This window comes from Gorilla gorilla, chromosome 4 (genome assembly GCF_029281585.2).
Source record: "Gorilla gorilla gorilla isolate KB3781 chromosome 4, NHGRI_mGorGor1-v2.1_pri, whole genome shotgun sequence".
NCBI lineage: Eukaryota > Metazoa > Chordata > Mammalia > Primates > Hominidae > Gorilla > Gorilla gorilla.
This window is the reverse complement of record NC_073228.2, coordinates 51,731,778-51,750,789: the sequence shown is the minus strand read 5'-3', so window position 1 is coordinate 51,750,789 and position 19,012 is coordinate 51,731,778.

The window sequence follows — 19,012 nt, the reverse complement described above, 5'->3', positions numbered from 1 at the left end:
TAAACCAGATTCCAGTGTTAGTCACAATTCAAATACTCAGAAGTGATTTGTCAGGAAATATTTCTTTCTTTTTTAACCTAGTGATAATGATGAGTAGCTTCATATTCCCTTAACAATTTTTGGGAACAAATTGAGCATTGTAACTACTCTTGCAGAAAGAAAGCCTGACTTTGCTAATTTATGAGGATTAGCTTGGAGAGCACGCTTCGTTGATAAGGGTGGGGTTGTTAGTAAAGTGTCATTGGATTCTTCTGTGCAAGACTTTTGAGCAATAATAATGTTTCTTTTTAGCCTCCTGATTCAACAGCCAAAGGAATTGTTCCTCTTACTTAAATCCATTAGTTTTGGCCTACTCCTAAGGATTTTAAAAACATTATTCAGATTTTGTAGCCATAGTTTTCATTAAAAAAATTCCAAGATAAGAGCCCACTTTCCTCATTAATTATGGATGTCTACAGTATTTTATTTTACTCTGAAGAGGTAAGCCTATAATATTTACCTCTGTCAGCTACATAGGTGAAAAGGTGATTTCAATGTTTTAAATGAAATACGATAGAAAATTGAATTTATTGAGGTGGATAACAAGTGCCTACACTATGCGTGTCTTGGGTTTTCCTGCATATTACTGACGGAAGGACCCAACAACCCTGTGTGGTAGGCACATCTTCTCTCCCTCTCTCTCTCTTTTTAAATCTATTTTCAGTTTTTAGATGGTCTTTTCCAATGTGTAGGGTTTAATATCATCCACATGTTGACAACTCCCACATGTATATCACCAGTCCAGATTTCTCCTGGAAATCCAGATTTGCAAATGCAGCTACCTACTTGACATTGACACTGGGGTGCTAAATCAGCATCTGAAACTCAACGTGTCCAATATTGAGCTCCTAAAATTTTGTTCCCTCCTCTTCAACTCAATAGCTTCTGCAGTCTTCCCCATCTGGGTTAATGACAGCTCTATCTTCTAGCTGCTTAGGCCAAAAACTGTGTTGCCATCCTCTCTGGTCAGGAGTACTGTAGTAGCCTTCTTCTTCTTCTTCTTCTTTTTTTTTAGATGGAGTCTGGCTCTGTCACCCAGGCTGGAGTACGTGGTGTGATCTTGGCTCACTGTAATCTCTGCCTCCTGGGTTCAAGAGATTCTCCTGCCTCAGCCTCCCGAGTAGCTGGGATTACAGGCATGTGCCACCATTCCCCAGCTAATTTTTTATTTTTGGTAGAGATGAGGTTTCACCATGTTGACCAGGCTGGTCTTGAACTTCTGGCCTCGAGTGATCTGCCCGCCTTGGCCTCCCAAAGTGCTAGGATTACAGGCACGAGCCACCTCGCCCGGCTATAGTAGCCTTCTAACTGACCTGTCTGCTCTTGAGTTTACCCCCAAGCTTCTTTCAACACAGCAGAGTGAGCCCACCTGAAAGACATGCAACTCTGTAAAACTTACTAGAGGCTTCCCATCTCGTGCAGAATGAAAGCCCAAGTTCTCCCTAAACGACATGTGTTGTCTGGCCTCCAGTGGCTCCCGATATCAGCTCCTACCTCTCTCGCCCTCACTCACTCAACACTAGTTCCTCAGGCACACCAGGTCTCAAGGTCTTTGTGTTTGCTTAGCCTGGAAAGCTCTTCCCTCAGATACCTGCAGGGTTTAGCTCCCTCACTTCCTTCAGGTCTTTACTCAAGTCCACTTTGGAATAGTAAGGGCTTTCCAAGAGAATGTATCTAAAATTCTGCCCCGAGTCTTCTGCTAGTTCACATCTCTCTGCTAGTTCACATCTCCCTGATATTTTACATTCTTCTTTCATACTTTTTCTCTTTGACATTTATCAGTAACCCACTATATGTTTCATTTATTTATCTTGTCCATTGTCTTCCCCAGCCTACACTAGAATGTAAGCTCTAAGCACTTTTGGGGTTCTGTTTTGTTTACCCAAGAATCCCCAGTACCAAGAAAAGTGACTTGCATGTAGTAGGTGCTCAACACATATTTTTTTGAGTGAGAGGATTAATGAATAATTAAGTAGAAGCTGCGACAGACACATAGATGACAGACATAGAGATGCTCAGATCTCCTTTCAAGAAAGGACTCTCTGCCAGCTGCGAGTGTTATTCATTCCTGCAGGGTTCCCCGGTCCTTATTCTTGCAACTAACCCTGGCTGATATGGTTTGGCTGTGTCCCCACCAAAATCTCATCTTGAATTGTAGTTCCCATAATCCCCACGTGTCATGGGAGGGACTCAGTGGGAGGTGATTTAATCATGGGGGCCGTTATCCTCATGCTGTTCTTGTGATGGTGAGTGAGTTCTCATGAGATCTGATGGTTTTATATGAGGCTTTTCCCCCTTTTGCTCAGCACTTCTTGCTGCCGCCATGTGAAGAATGACATGTTTGCTTCCCATTCCACCAAGATTGTGAGTTTCCTGAGGTCTCCCCAGCCATGCTGAACTGTGAGTCAATTAAATCTCTTTCCTTTATAAATTACCCAGTCTCAGGTATGTCTTTATCAGCAGGATGAGAGTGGACCACTACACTGGCCAATGACTCAGCAAGACAGTGGTAGCCAAGGGCATCCTCTTCTTGGGGTGGCCACCAGCCAGTGTCTGACTAAGGGGTCTGAACAGGGCTTAGCCATTTTTCCAACACAAGGCTTCACTAACACTTGATATATCATCAGGAGCCACTGGACCCACTTTAATTTTTGACTGTCTTTTTAAAGTAGTTTTAACTATTTGTAAAGACTGATATTTTGTGACTTATAGTCTTATTAGTCTTCCAAAGAACAAAGAGAAAATTTACTTATTTTTTAAAAAGTAGAATAAAGTTTATTCTATCTTATAATTGCCATAAGGATTCCCTGGATCCTTTCATAAATCTAAGACACATTTATGGGATCTTAATGGTTTCATTTTTTTCTATATCTTGAAACATTTTGCTATTTCATTATCCTAAAAGTTATTTCATCTTCACTCATCAGTTATTCCTAACTATACTAAAAAAGGCTAAAATAAGAAAATGAAAGAATGATGGAATTGCCTGGAAGGATGATACAACAATGAAATAAATCATCATTATTCCATCATCAGTTTTCTCAATACATTGCCCAAAGTATTATATCACTTTTCAAGAAGGTATAAGAGAAGTATGGTGATACCAGCTTTGAGTCTCTCTTTTTTTAATTATAATTGAACAATATTGAAAATTTAGTTTTAGAATTTCTGCCCATAATGGCAAAGAGAAGAAAATTGAGGAATATGTTTGACAATTTTTAGAAAAATCAAAAAATGACGCATAGGAGAGATAGCAACACTTTAGACTCTAAAGAGAATGGTGAAGTTGATTGCTTAAGCAGATCTTGGACTATGAATGTCCAGATGATGATATTCTAGAATAATTTTCTCTATATCAAGATTTAAAGAGTAATTTATTTATGGTTTGGCTGTGTCCTCACCCAAATCTCATCTTGAATTGTGGCTCCAGTAATCCCCACATGTCATGGGAGGTACCTGGTGGGAGGTAATTGAATCATAGGGGCAGTTTTTCCCCTTGCTGTTCTTGTGATAGTGAATAAATCTCACGAGATCTGAGGGTTTTATAAAGTGCAGTTCCCTGCACCCTCTCCCTTGCCTGCCGCCGCGTAAGATGTGCCTTTGCTCCTCCTTCACCTTCTACCATGATTGTGAGGCTTCCCTAGCCATGTGGAACTGTGAGTCCATTAAACCTCTTTTTAAAAATAAATTACCCAGTCTCTTGTATGTCTTTACTAGCTTGAGAACAGACTAATACATCATCTATACTCATTCGACAGAAATAATTTCATCATACAATATTTTGCCACAAGCTCCTGGGCCATTCCATTTTGCTGAAAGAAGGTGGACAGTATTCTTTCATCTTTTATGATGTTTGTTCCAAAATTTATGAGATATGATTTGCAAGTGCACAGGTGTTAAAGACAGGTGTGTATACAAAGGTTGATTGGGAGGAAATAGGTAATGTAGAAATAAAAAATATTAGATTGATTATACAATTGATATTTATAAATATATATATACAAATGAAAATGTTTTGCAATTATGGAGCAAAGAGGGTGGCTCCTCTCTTAAAAAATCTTGTGAGCTATTAGAGTTCCCAAACTTATTGCATTTTGTAGCTGCAAGTGCAAGAGTTGAAAGTAATGATGAACTAGAACCTATTACAGATGCATTTGAAATCTGGAATCCATAAATACAGAATGGGTATGTTCCAGGGGCATGCATGACATGCATTCAAAGATGTTGCCCATTTTAGGTATATATACTTCCAAACCACAAAATTATAGAATAAAAATTTGGATTTTCTATGTTTTAGTTTATATTAACATTTTAAATAAATTCGTTTTGTGCTGTCTTTTAAATCTTCTGTATATTATTTGCAAAAGTCACTTGAAATTATAAAAAAATGGGCATATCTGATGCAGTTGATAAATGGTGATGACTTATTTTTGGGGCATGCTAGGGGCCAATGGGCAATCTTTGTTCCAGAACTCTCACGGGGCTGACAGAGACTTTGGTCTGCATCAGTCTGCTAACTATCCTGCAAAAGACTAAAAGCCTGCCTGGTCTTGCTTTCTCCCTTTTCCTTTCATAAGTATTACTCCTTAGGATACCTTTTGATCCTCAAACTCAGTCTCAGCATCTACTCACTGAGAGTCAACCTGCAACAAAACTCAAAGAAATGAAGTGACTTTCCCAGGGCCAGATATCTGGGAAGTGTTGGAACTGAGATTCCAACTCAGGTCTATGCACTCATATTATTTGCAGAAGTCTGCCTGGATTTAGGGTCAGAACTAGTAGAGTCCTCTAGTGGTAGAACTCTACTAGTTACCAAGAAGCCTTAACTTCATCCAGAAACTTCGATTTCTTGAGCCATAGTTTTTTCACCTTTAAAATTAAGGATAATAGTTCCTGCCCTACACATGGCATAGGATTATCACTTCAAATGTGAGAGCGCAGAGCACTCTGTAAATTGTAATTCCTTATTCAAGCATAAGGTTTCATCATTTTTATTGCTGTTTTCTTGCATTTGTACTGTATTAGTTATTCCATAAGACCATATGTTTCTAAACCGGGAGGTCAGCCTAACTTCATCTATTGAAAGGTCCGTCATAGTCCTCACCATTTTTCTATGTACATTTGGTGTTCCATTTGATGTCTTTTCTAAGGGGTTTATCTTTGAAATTTTTATATATAATTATTTACAAAAAAAGATGTAGACCCTATCTATGGATTCTTTCTGATTTAAGTTTGAGGTTGTATTCAGCTGCTCTCACATACCTTAGCTATTAGGGATTGTAGTTCAGTGTCATGTGTGTGAAGAATACGTTTTTCAGTTTCATGATCTCATATCTTGCTGCTTCAGTGGAGAACTGAGCTGGCCATGACTTACTCTGAGCTATAACATCTTGGCAAAACAGAGCTCTGAAATATACCCCTATTTTATTTACACTTATATATTTGACTAGCTACTCTATTAATTGAATTGTTCTTTAGCTTCTTAATAGTTTTGCTTGACAAAAATGTTGCGTTACGTTTATCAACATTCAAATGTTAAGACCGGTCGGCAGCTGGAGCAGCATTCCTTACAGTAATTATATGACTACTAGACTATTCCGCAATCTCATTGCCTAATCAAAAGGAACAGAAAACATTACATTAAAACAGGAAAAATCTATACTTCTATTTTCTCTGATTTTTTTTTTTTCTAAAACAAACCCTGAAGAAAATGATTGTTTTGGAGGAGAGGTGGAAAAGCATTGAGGCATGATTCCCTTCTGTGGTGAGTCACTTTCTTCAGTTTGGTTTCATATTCATTTCCAGGCCAGCAGTTGTGAAAGTTTTCAGGGCATTGCCTGTGTCGTTCACCTCCATTTTGCACTTTAGATAAACCCTGTTTTGATGCTGGTGTTTTGGAAAAGTGGTTAAAATTGTTTCAAATAAAAATATTTTCCCAAATGTTTTCTATTAAATTACGTTTATTTTTTTCCCCCCTGTTATCAAGTCCAGTAACTTCAGGCAAATTTAGTGAAATTCTCTACCATCTAGAAAGGGATGAAGAACTTAAAGGAAGGCAGATGAATTCCTTCCTTTTTTTTTTCAGACGGAGTCTCGCTCTGTCGCCCAGGCTGGAGTGCAGTGGCGCGATCTCGGCTCACTGCAAGGTCCGCCTCCCAGGTTCACGCCATTCTCCTGCCTCAGCCTCCCGTGTAGCTGGGACTACAGGCGCCCGCCACCATGCCTGGCTAATTTTTTGTATTTTGTTTAGTAGAGAAGGGGTTTCACCGTGTTAACCAGGATGGTCTCGATTTCCTGACCTCGTGATCCACCCGCCTTGGCCTCCTAAAGTGCTGGGATTACAGGCATGAGCCGCCGCGCCCGGCCTCCTTCCTTTTAAAATTCAAAAATCTTAATTTTAAAAAGTCTTAACTCAGAGTAGTGGTTTCTTTAAGATCTCAAATGAGTTAGTGACAGTGCTTGAACAAAGATCCAAGACACCTGCACTTTTGTTTACTGACAAGATGAAGATTATTCTTCCTTACATGGCTTTGTAGATTTTGGTGTTGTATCCAAAGAGGAAGTTGTATTAAAATATCTGAATAAACTGGAACCACATCTTCCTGCTATAACACACAGATTTTAAAGATTAAAGATGGAAATGTTGATAGCTTCAGAATAATTTATTTTGGACAAGGATACATGTAATGCCCATGTTGCTCATATTGTATATTGTATAACAAGGTAATATGAATATTTCAAACTCACTGTGCTGTTTATGATGAACATAGCAGTTAAAAGTTGGTGCTATTGCTTCATTCATTTACAATTTGTCTATCACTCCATTATTCTGCTTATTTATTATTCTTTTATTATTCAATTTATTATTCTATTCATTTATCAATTCTATTTAGTTATTTTATTATTGTTATATATTATACATCTTATATATAATATATAAATAAATATATATCATATATAAATGTAAATTGTATATATATATATTTGAGACAGGGTCTGGCTCTGTTACCCAGGCTAAAGTGTTGGGGAGCGATCTTGGTTTACTGCAACCTCTGCCTCCTGGGCTCAAGAGATCCTCCCCCTTTGTCCTCCCTAGTAGCTGCATGCACCACCACACCTGGCTAATTTTTGTGTTTTTTGTAGAGACGGGGTTTCATCATGTTGCCCAGGCTGGTTATTTATCTTCTATTTTACATTATCAGTAGTAAGTCAACTTTTATCAATTATTTAATATTTATTGAGCATCTTGCAGAAACATTCTGCTAAACCTTGGGAATAAAACTAACAAGTAATAGTCCCTGCTCTTAAAGAATTTCATATATAAGCCTGGTCAATATATCGAGACCTTGTCTCTACAAAAAGAAATTAAAAAGTTAGCTGGGCATAGTAGTGCATACCTGTAGTCCTGGCTACTCAGGAGGCTGAGGCGGGAGGATCACTTGAGTCCAGGAGTTTGAGGTTAGGGTGAGATATGATTGTGCCACTACATTCTAGCCTGGGAGACAGAGGCGGGGGGGTGTGGGTGAGGCAGTGGGGAGAAACCCTTCATGTATAATTTTTGTTGTATTTTATATAATTACAGCAAGTCTTCTCTTACATATTCTTCACCATGTTCAGTAAGTGTCCGAAAAATAATTTGCATTTTTTTTCGCCTGCTGAGAAACAGTAGGGAGATATTATTAATTGTCCAAGTGTTGACCTAGAGGCAGACTCTGGGCTGCAGATGGCTGATTTATCATCTTCCCTTGTTGGCAAATAGCTGCCCTAGTTACAGACCCAGTTTCCATGTGTCTCGGTACCAGAAGCTCACTTTGCCATCCCACTACCTACTTCCAGTCCACCTTCTGCCACAGACTTGCAACCATGTCCTGCTGCCCAGTAGAAACCAGATTCTCTCCCCAGTTTGCTGCTGAAGTTTTGTGTTGCAGCTTTGCTGCTAAAACCAAAACCCCATCTGTCATCTGCTGCTAAAAAGTTGTGCCATCTCCATAAGGTCCAATCACCCAAATTCCTTTCCACCACCAAACCATTGAGACCAGTGTAGGAGACGCTGTAGGGGAGCACGTCTATGTCTCTGCCATTGACTGCTCCAGTGTTCTAGAGTGTTAACATCATAAGTGGGGCACCTATTCCATCTTAAATTCAACAACACTATTGAGCACTTCCTCTGTGATAAGTACTGAGCTGGGAGCCAGGGATAGCACTTTGATAGATCAATAGAATTTCAGCTACATGTGGTTTAAATAGGGTATTGTGGAATTTTATAACTATTTATACCATTGCTTCTGTGGAGAATTACATCAAGTTCTAAAAGGTCAGCATGGCATGGCAGCTAAAAAATCCTGGAGCCACATTTTTGTACTTCCAGCTTCCCACTGATCATTTGGCTATTTACTAGATGTGTGACCTTCAGCACATGACATAACATCTCTGTGCCTTCATTTTCTCATCTGTAAGTTGAAGACAATAGCTCCTGCTTCATAAAATTATCACAAGGATTAAATAAGTTATGTTTGTAAAGGACCAGGAGTAATTCCTGGCGTACAGGATGTGTGAAATATATTATTAAATAAAAACATTTATTAACAACTCTTGGAATACAACCTTCCTTTGGATGATTGAGAACTGCTTTTGTTTTTAATGACAAATGGATGTAATCAATAACCATTATGGCTATCTATAAGATTTTAATGACTAGCAGCTGTTAACTTCAAAAATAGAAAGCAAGATTATGTTGCAATGCATTATTTTTTTTTTATTTTAAAAGCCCCTCCAAACAATTACATCTAATAAAGAGGTTGAAGAGTGTAGGTTTTTTTGCTTGACTCATCAATTCTTCAATTAGTGGATAATATTTGTTGTAATTTTTGGCTGGACCAAATCCCTGCTGACTTTGTTGAGTGAGCAGCTTGTTTAATACTGTACCCTGGTAACTGAGGGTTTCCCAGACCATCTGTTCTTCATGTGGGAAAAGCCCACTGTTGTAGAAGTTGGCCTTTACATCTGGACACTACCTAAACTGCAGGTCTGTTCATCATCATGGAAACCTACACCACCTACACCGCTATCCCTAATCTGCCTCAAGTGCCACTTTTCAAAAATATGTCCTAATGATTTATCAGATTAAACACGTTTGGCTCCTTTAAATAAGACATCATTTTCTTGTCTAATCTCTTCTGCTATCAATGCTTTTGCATTTCTACATCACTTTTGCAGTTTTCAGCTACATTTGTATGTGTCATTGTAACTGAATACTTACTAGAGCTGTGAGAGGCAATGAGGGCATTTTACAGAGAAGCAAACTGAGTCTCAAAAGTTATGTTTTCCTCTATGCAATACAATCTGTTACTGCAAGAATCAGGATTAGAATCTGAGTCTCTTGATTCCCACCTTACACTCATTTTCCTACCTAAAGTCCCCTGAGATACAGGGCTTATGGTTGCCACCTTCGCTGACAGTCTCTGAGGGTGTGTCACCGACCACCCATTTACCTTGAGGAGGTGCTAGGCTGAAAGGTGTACACGCCTGCAGAGATGAAGTTTATGGGTAAATAACATGGTTCTCCCAGTTTTTATGATTCCTTACACATGAAATTCAGTGTTCCCCTGTAAGTTCTGTCCCTTTGTAGTGATTTAAAAATTATCACCACATATTTTATGTTTCATAATATTTTATTTTTTGGGGGAAAGAAAGAACCTCTTTGTGTATGTTTGTGTTTTAACTGTGAAACAGGCAGATATAGTAATGCGGTTTTATAGCATTAAAATTTTAATCCTTTTTAATGAGTAATATTTTCTTACCTTTTACTCTAATTTCACCAACTTTGCTTTCAGATCTTCCTTGTGAGACAAGTTTGGTGAAATTATAATTCAACAAAACTTCCCATGAAATCTACCAATTTTCCTACGATTCTGAGAATCACACTTGTTTCAATAACCGAGAGGCATTCTGTCTTTGTCTTGGTGAATTCTCCTCAGTGAAGTGAATATATTTTATTTTCTCTTCATCGGCATTAACCAGTGGCATAAAATTAAACATTTTTGGTTTGCGTTGAAGAAAAGACGTGACATCTGATAGTTTGTTGCTATGCCTGCCCATAAGTTTTGAAATCATTTTCTATAAAATTGCTTTTTGTGGAATAACTTTCAAGGGGTTGAGTTTTTTGAAATCCTTGCCAAATTCCTGGGGTAGTGTGTTGAGTGGGAAGAACACTGGACTAATAATTCGTAGACCTGGGTTCAAATTCTGTACTTTCACTAAATTGCTTGTGACCCAGGACAAAACAAGTAACATCTCTAATCTGGATCTTGATCTATAAATGATCATCACACTTCTTGTAAGGGTTTTGTGAAGATCAACTTTTACTTTTTGCCTGTATATTAAAATCCTAAACTAATATATAAATGTAAAGTATAATCACTATTAAATTAATTGCCAGTGTTTGTTTTCTTAAGTTCTGTCTCTAGACGTTAAGAAAAATCTATATTGTAGGTGAAGAGGAAGGGAAGAGTGGGTTTTATGTCTTGGAAGATAAATTTTTATGTTAGATTTAAGGCAGTACCCATTTGTAATTTTGTCTTGCATTTCTGGGTCTAGAAACTTAATTGTGGCAATAGATTGAAAATACTACCTTCTGATATGTTTGAAACATGCCTATTTGCATTGCTTGAATTTCCCACTTTTGCTTTAATCACCTGGAAAATGGTTTCAGTGAATGTAAGTTTTTCTTAAGCTTGCCCTGATTCAATTATTTCTCACACAAAAACTTCATCCCTCTTCTATAGTCAAAGCTTCCGAACACTGTTAGATCCCTCTAAGCCTGAGTGGAGATTTAGGTACTCTCAGGGGTAATTGTCTTTATTTTCTGCTGAGGTGACTTCTGTGGAAAGATCTCAAGTCTTTTCTGCAATTGGGCTTTGCATACATGCATGTGCCGAAGATTGGCAGGAACCCAGCAGATGCTAAACATTAAAGACGGTCTCTAACAGAGAACTCTTTTTTTTTTTTTTGAGATGGAGTCTTGCTCTGTCACCCAGGCTGGAGTACGGTGGCGCAATCTTGGCTCACTGCAGCCTCCGCCTCCTGGGTTCAAGTGATTCTCCTGCCTCAGCCTCCCCAGTAGCTGGGATTATAGGTGCCCACCACAAGGCCCAGCTAATTTTTGTATTTTTAGTAGAGACGGGGTTTCACTGTGTTGGCCAGGCTGGTCTTGAACTCCTGACCTCGTGATCTGCCCTCCTCGGCCTCCCAAAGTGGTGGGATTACAGGCATGAGCCACTGTGTCCAGCTTTTTTTTATTTTTTATTTTTGACTGGGTCCTGCTCTGTTACCCAGGCTGGAGTGCAGTGGCATGATCTCGGCTCACTGCAACCTCTGTCTCCTGGGTTCAGGCGTTTCTCCTGCCTCAGCCTCCTGAGTAGCTGGGATTACAGGCGCCTGCCACTGCACCAACTAATTTTTGTATTTTTAGTGGAGATGGGTTTTCACTATGCTTGCCAGGCTGGTCTTGAACTCCTGACTTCAGGTGATCTGCCTGCCTCGGCCTCCCAAAGTGCTGGAATTACAGGCATGAGCCACCATGCCCAGCCCAAGAGAACTCATTTTAAGGAAAGATGGACTCCATCATGAGCCGTATGTGACAACAGAGCCTAGATGTCCAAGGGTGTGGAGGGCTTGAATGTGGGGTGCTCATGCATGCTGGCAGTTGGGGGTAGGACTTGTAGGGGATGAATGTGCTGAAGTGAAACTCCGTACTATCTTGGGGCTCTGCACAGGAGACCTCTTCTGCAGGAAAGGGTTAACTCAGCAGGCTTGGGGTGTTTAGATCTTGCACATACCAAAGAAAGGCGTAGCCCTTACCCAGCTCTTGGGGAAAAAGCTCTCAGCTTTGGAATATTCTGCCTGATAGGAGTGTCTTTGCATACCTGGGGCTTTAGGCCACGGCAGAGAGTTTATGCTAACAGTGTGACTTATAGTGGCGTTCTTGGGCTACGCTGTATCAGTTTGACTTCTGGAGGGGCTGCAGACTGAGTAACTGAGGTGAATCATGTGGGTGTCCCATACCTAAGTGACTGACCCCCAATAAAAACTCTGGACACCAAGGTTTGGGCAAGCTTCTCTGGTTGACATTACTATGTATGCATTGTCACACATCATTTCTGGGAGAATTAAGAGCTGTTTTTTGTGACTCCATGTGAAAGAACAATTGGAAGCTTATGCCTCGTCTCTCCTGGACATGGCCCTATGTGCCTTTTGCCTTTGCTGATTTTAATGTGTACCCTTTTACTGTAATAAACCATAACCATGAGTATAACATTTTTCTGAGATCTGTGAGTCCTTCTAGTGAACCACTGAAATTGAGGATGGTCTTGGGGGCCCCAACATACCCCTATAGAATGGAGCTCAGAAAAAGTAGAAGGGTGTTTCTTTTCTCCCTTTTTGGATAGAAACTTCCAAGTAATTGTAGCATATCATGAGACTTGAGAGTATCAGTGGCCTAGTGCAGAGCATTAAATTATAGTGGAAAAGGCTGGTAGCCAGAGGTTTTGTATGTAGTTTTTTATAGGTGGCAACTAAATAACTAGAAAAATTAAATTAGTGCATCAATGTTAAGAAGACTTCATGGATACCTGTAAACTGGTGGAGAGTGAGGACTTCTGGTTATGTTTCAGTTACTAAATCCTCTAGGTAATTTACAAATTATAGCCATGCTCTCTTAGATATATAAATATACCTCTTTCCATATTAAGCAGAATGCCCTCAAGAACCAATGTGGTTACATTTTTCTTCCCTTTTTGGAAAGCTTTCAATTACTTCCTGCCTTTGACATAGGAACCTTGCCACATAGAACCTCCCATCTGAGCAGGAAGGTTTAGGCTGCAATGAGCGCCGTGTTCCTGCTGGTATAAGTATCACAGAGGACAGGATTAGGAACAGTGCTCTCTGTATGTTCTTTGTAGACTTGCCATTTTGGCAACACAGTCATTGGAACTAGGTCATTTTCTCCTGAATATTTTTGTTTTAATTGGCTAATTTATTCAACTCATTGTCTGAGTCTTATGGTAAAGTAGGGAGAATTGTCATTCACCTTTAAGAGGATTGATAAGACTGGGCGTGGTGGCTCATGCCTGTCCCAGCACTTTGGGAGGTTAAGGAGGGAGGATTGCTTGAGCCCAGAGATTTGAGACTAGACAAGGCAACATAGGGAGACCCCATCTCTACAAAAATAAATAAATAAATAAATAAATAAGAGAATTGATAAGATGAAATCTCTCATTCTTCGTACTAGAAATGCCTCTGAATCAACCACTTCTCATGGGGCATTAGTTTCCTCAAGGGGAAATGACACGGACTAGTCTCTAAGCTCTCTTATATCTTTAAAGTTCTCTGATAACATACAATTAATTTTTAAATTTTTATTTCCTTTTCACCGTAGTAGCTACATTGATTGAGGGTTTAATATGAACCAGACACTCTCCAAAGCGCATAGATTAGATATTTAATCATCACACCAACTCTCTGAATAGGTGTTAATATTATTATCACCATTTTACAGGTGAGGAAATTGAGAGACAAGGTAATCAGATAACTTGCCCAAGAAAACACAGCTAGAAAGGGGTAGAAATAGTTTTAAATCCAGAAAATTCGAGGCTTGTTCCCTTAACCACTCTTCAGTGTTGCCTTCTCTGACAAGTAAGGGACTACATTTTCTTTAGCTTGATATATTCCTTTGATGCATTTATAAAATGAATTGGAGGAAAAGGTCCAAGCCATGGTGCTCTGACCTGCTCACTGAGGCTGGAACCACTCAGCTGTAGTCTGAATCCTCATAGGACTACCGCTCCTGATCACGTTCTCATGCCCTGGAAATTGATCACCTGGAATTGTGGAAATAGTTCTATGTACAACCACTAGGCCATTCCTGAGGCTACAAATGGTTTCTGAAAGATTTTCTAAGACGTGAATAAGAAAAAAGCAAGGGAAAATGAATAAAACCAGGTGTGATATCCAAAAGAGTTAACAATTATATGGCATGGGCATGGATGAGTCAGAATGAATACTAGCAGCTGGTAAGTCTGGATTGGGGTCCTGGACCCCCCCTGCTGTGCCTAGCATGTTTGGTTACTGATGGTGTACAGGGGGTCATGGGCAAGCCCTGCGGCCATCGCTGAGGCCATTCAGAGGGCCTCTGGGCGGTGGCTACTTATCATCCCTATGAGCTATTTTGGTATTTTATTATATTATTTATTTATTTAGAGACAGGGTTTCAATCTGTCACCGAGGCTGGAGTGCTGTGCTCACTGCAACCTCGACCTCACAGGTTCAAGCAATCCTCCTGCCGCAGCCCCTCAAGTAGCTGGGATGACAGGAGCACACCACCAGTCCTGGCTTATTTTCTGTATTTTTTGTAGAGACGGGGTTTTGTCATATTGCCCAGGTTGATCTCAAAATCTTGAGCATAAGCAATATGCCTGCCTTGGTCTCCCAAAGTGCTAGGATCACAGGCGTGAGCCACTGTGACCGGCCAATTTTGGCATTTTAATGACTTGTGCCGGCACCTTTGTGGCCCTTGCTGTAACTTTGTACAAATTAGAAGAATACGCCTCCTTTCCTGGGCCCTCAGCTTGGAACATGGAGTGTGGGCTGGGCACCTTAGTGCAGGGAGTAACCTGCCAAACCTCATAGGAGACCTTTGTAATAAATATTCTCTGTTGAGAGTGGAAAGGGAAGTGCGTATCAGAACTTCTAGTAGGGCTGGGATGCTGTTTCCACATTTACACCAAAGGGACATACATTCAGCTGAGCTGCTTTATAACATGATCAGCAATGGTCATTCTTTGGAGTTTGGCTACGTTACTACAGAATGGTTTCTAGTTATGATACAGATTATGGCCAAAATTTTTGCCTACATTATCTCAGGAAAACTACTGTATAATCTGCCCCTTTTCCCTGATTGATTATCTGATTGTCTTTAATAGATGCCTTTGGATATTTATGAAGCTAAGTATGGTACAGGGTAGAGTAATCCTAGTTTATTTTGGTACTGAAGAGCTTCAATAATTAATTATTTAAATTCCTTTTAGGGTGAATCTGAATAAAGTCTTTAGTTTAGTCGATAGTACTGTACTAGCGTTAATTCTTAGTTTTGACAAATGTACTGTAGTTACATAAGATATTAATACTAGAAGATATTGGATAAAGAATATGTAGTAACTCTCTACTGTCTTTGCAACTGTTATGTAAATCTAAAATTATTTCAACATAAAAGGTTTTAAGACAAAACAAAACAAAAATTAAATTCCTTTTAGGCCTTAGGTGCTGCTTCGAATTAGTTTTGATACAACTTGAGTCATATCATTCATTAATTCAGCTCTGAGTCTAGTACTGTGCTAGGTGGTAAGGATTTGAAGATGATTGAAACAGCCCCTGTTTGCAACAGCTTACACTGGGCCAAATCATGAGATGAATGGATAAACAGGCAATTCCAACATAGAGTGAAGATAGGGTCCAAAGGTGCTATAGGATGGGTGTTCTGGGAGGACCCCCACAGGAGAATGAGTAGAAACCTTCACAAACAGCCCATGCTTCTACCATATCATGTGTAGGTTACTGCAAGAGTCCCCTGCATCCACTTCAGCCTTCCTGCATTCTCCGCACTGCAAGCGGAGTGATTTTTCCAGAATCATGGCACTCTGGGGTCTGAACATACCCATGGCTTCCCGCTGAACTTTGAATGAAGTCCAGATTCCTCCATGGCCTCATCTGATCCTCCCTCTTCTTTGCTCGCTCTGCTCCGGGCACTCTGGCCATGCTTCTATTTGTGGGACATGCCAGCCTTTTTCCTGCCATGCTGGGATCTGTGCGCAAGCTGCCTGCAGAGCTTCTTGTGATTGATTCCTTCACATCATTTGGGCCTCAACTCAAACGTCACCCCTCTGAGAAGTCTTCAGTGACCACCCTTTTCAAAGGAGCCACCCCACTCCTGTATTGGTCATGTTTTTAATTTTCTATATTTTATGATATTTCAATACCTCCAAAACTTGCTGGCTGGGGAGAGAACGCCCCTCGCTGTGCTAGCCAATTTTTAGAGGTAGCAAAGGGCTCAGCCAGGAGCACGTCTTTCTTCCACAAACCAGTTAATCCTGAGTCTGGAGCTCCAACCACCTCCTTATCTAATTCACACACCAAGCCATATTTCCCCTGCCCTACATCACCCCAGGAACAGGTACCAGGCACCTTATAGACCAAAGCACACTGGAATTAATTCAAACCAGTCTGTCTTAAGCTGCCTACCCTACCCTGCCTTGGCTCTCCCATGGAAACCCCAATAAAGGCTCTGGTCTAGGCTCTTTCTCCTCATTCCTTTCTGCCTCCTGGCCCACATCGGTGCTCCCCATGTGGTCTTGCACAGAATGACATGCTTCCTTCTCTGGGAAACATAAGTAATACAAATCTTTAGTGGCACTGTCCCCTCTGTGTTGTCACTCAGTTGTGCCTGTAAATTAAATCCCAGGTATCATCTTAATACACAAGTTCCATGAAAGCAGGGGCCAGTTTGTCTGGATTCCCCTAGATTCACGTTCCCGTAGGATTGAAGTGGGCACTGTATTGATATCTGTTGACCAAACTAATGGATAACAGACATCGGTCATCCTTTGCTCAAACTGATGTATCCACATTTTTCTACAAAGATTAAAGGAGAAATGGAACCGAGTTGGAATTATTCCACACAAAAACTATGAATACACAGTTTTTAGTTAATATTTGTAAGCATTCTCCAAGGGGCAGAGTGATAGGTGTTTTAAAAGAACAAATCAGAAATGTTTGCAGAATAAAGGTGGTGACTATGAAATATCAATTTCAATGCTATCTTCCACCTTCTCTTAGCTTATCCCTAACTGAATATACATCCACCATTTGGGCAGTTTTATTACCTGTGCAGGTCTATGTGGATATAACTTTAAGCTTAAGTGAGGACAGATGCAATATTATAAGATTTGGTTTCCCTATGAAGTAAGACTTTATCTGGTAAGACATTAATGTAAATACCTGAAAATCTCATAATTGCTGTGAACCAAGAATTAGCAATGACAGCAGCCACAGTGGCAGATGGAAGAGAAACAGCTTTGCTAGGGAGCCATGAAGACACACTGGCTACACTGTGTTAGTGGAAGCTCTGGAAACATCTCCAGAAAGTTGTTTTCTTTCTGCAACATAGTAATTATTCTATTTCAAAAATCACTTTCCAAATGAAGTAGTTCTATTACTGAATAAGAGTCGTATTTTTTAGAACATTCTTCATTATTGTTATTAAATGGATGGGAACAGTGGCACAGAACCCAAGGGGCATAAAACCAACAAAGTGTTTTCTATTTAGTGGGGAATGTCTTTTATGCACACATTTGTTGGGGCTGCATTGTTTGTTCTGGGAACTGAGGACAAACAATGCAAACAAAGTCTCCTGACTTACCTTAACTCTCCTCCCTCCTGGGTTCCTCTGACCCTTTTTTTTTGTGTGTTTTTTTTTTTTTTTTTTTTTGAGACAGGGTCTTGCTCTACCACCCAAGCTGGAGTTCAGTGGTGTGATCATAGCTCACTGCAGCCTCCATCTCTGGGGCTCAAGTGGCCCTCCCACCCCACCCTCCCAAGTAGCTGGGACTATAGGCACTCCACACAATGCCTGGCTAATTTTTTTTTTTTTAAGTAGAGATGAGGTCTTGCTATGTGGCCCAGGCTTGTCTAGAACTCCTTACTTCAAGCCATCCTCCCCCTCAGCCTCTCAAAGTGCTGGGATTACAGGTGTAAGCCACCGCTTCCGTCCTAACCCTATTTTCTAATTCATGTCTATCTGCATCCTCATCCACTGCTCAATGTGTTCCTGACCTCGGATCTTCATCGTCTGCAGAGTTCTTCTTTCTGATCGACTTTCAAGGTATCAGTGGTTACCTCTCTCCTATGCAATCCAAAACCTCCCCTCCTGCTCCAGTTCTTTCTCTTAGAAAATTGATTGATTGTTCTCACCTTCGTGCTTGTGTTCTAAGCTAAACTCACCACCTTTCCATTCCACTGACATCCCTTTTCAGTTTGCTACATCTCTCAATAGCGTCATTATTTTCTAGTCATTAGTCATTTTCTTTACTTAAAATATTGGTATTATTTTTGTCATCTGCTTAAAAATTTTTCATTGTATAATTTCCTGCATGCAAAAAATTTAGAAATTGTGTAGTTTAAATGATAAATAATAGTAAAACATACCTGTATCTTAGAGACCCTGCTGTTTCTCCCCAGTGATATCTCCCCTATTACTGCTCAGATGTCATCACTATCCTGAGTTTTCTTTATTACTTGCTGTGAAATAATAAGAAATATATAGTTGGTCTTTGTCTCTATTTCCTGGCACAGAGCTTCTAAAATCCTTGTAATTTCCTCAGTGATAGAAGCATCTTCTCTTGTCCTGACACAGAGCTCCTAAATCCTTTGAAATTTCCTGTGCGATAGGAGCATCTTTGGTTCTAATAAGGTGACTCTTGGTGGGCTGCTAAGTAGCTTTAGGATGGGGGCTGGCTGCCAGAAAGACCAAACCTTGATGAGAAGCCTAGACATTTCAGCCCTAATCCTTCCCCACCCTCCAGAGAGGGGACAGAGGCTGGAGACTGAGTTAATAATCGATCATGCTTACATGATGAAACCTCAATAAAAGCTTCTAAATGAGGGGGTTCAGAGAGTTTCTGGATTGGTGAACACATCAAGGTGCTGGGAGGTGGCCCACCCGGACAGGGCATGGAAGCTCCATGTTCCTCGCCCCTGACCTTGCCCCGGGCATCTCTTGTATTCAGCTGTTGCTGAGTTGTATCCTTTATAGTAAACCCACAATAGTAAGTAAAGCACTTATCTGAGTTCCGTGAGTCATTCTAGAGAATTATTGAACTTTGCGGAGGGGGATGTTGTGAGAACCCTAAATTTGTAGCCATGT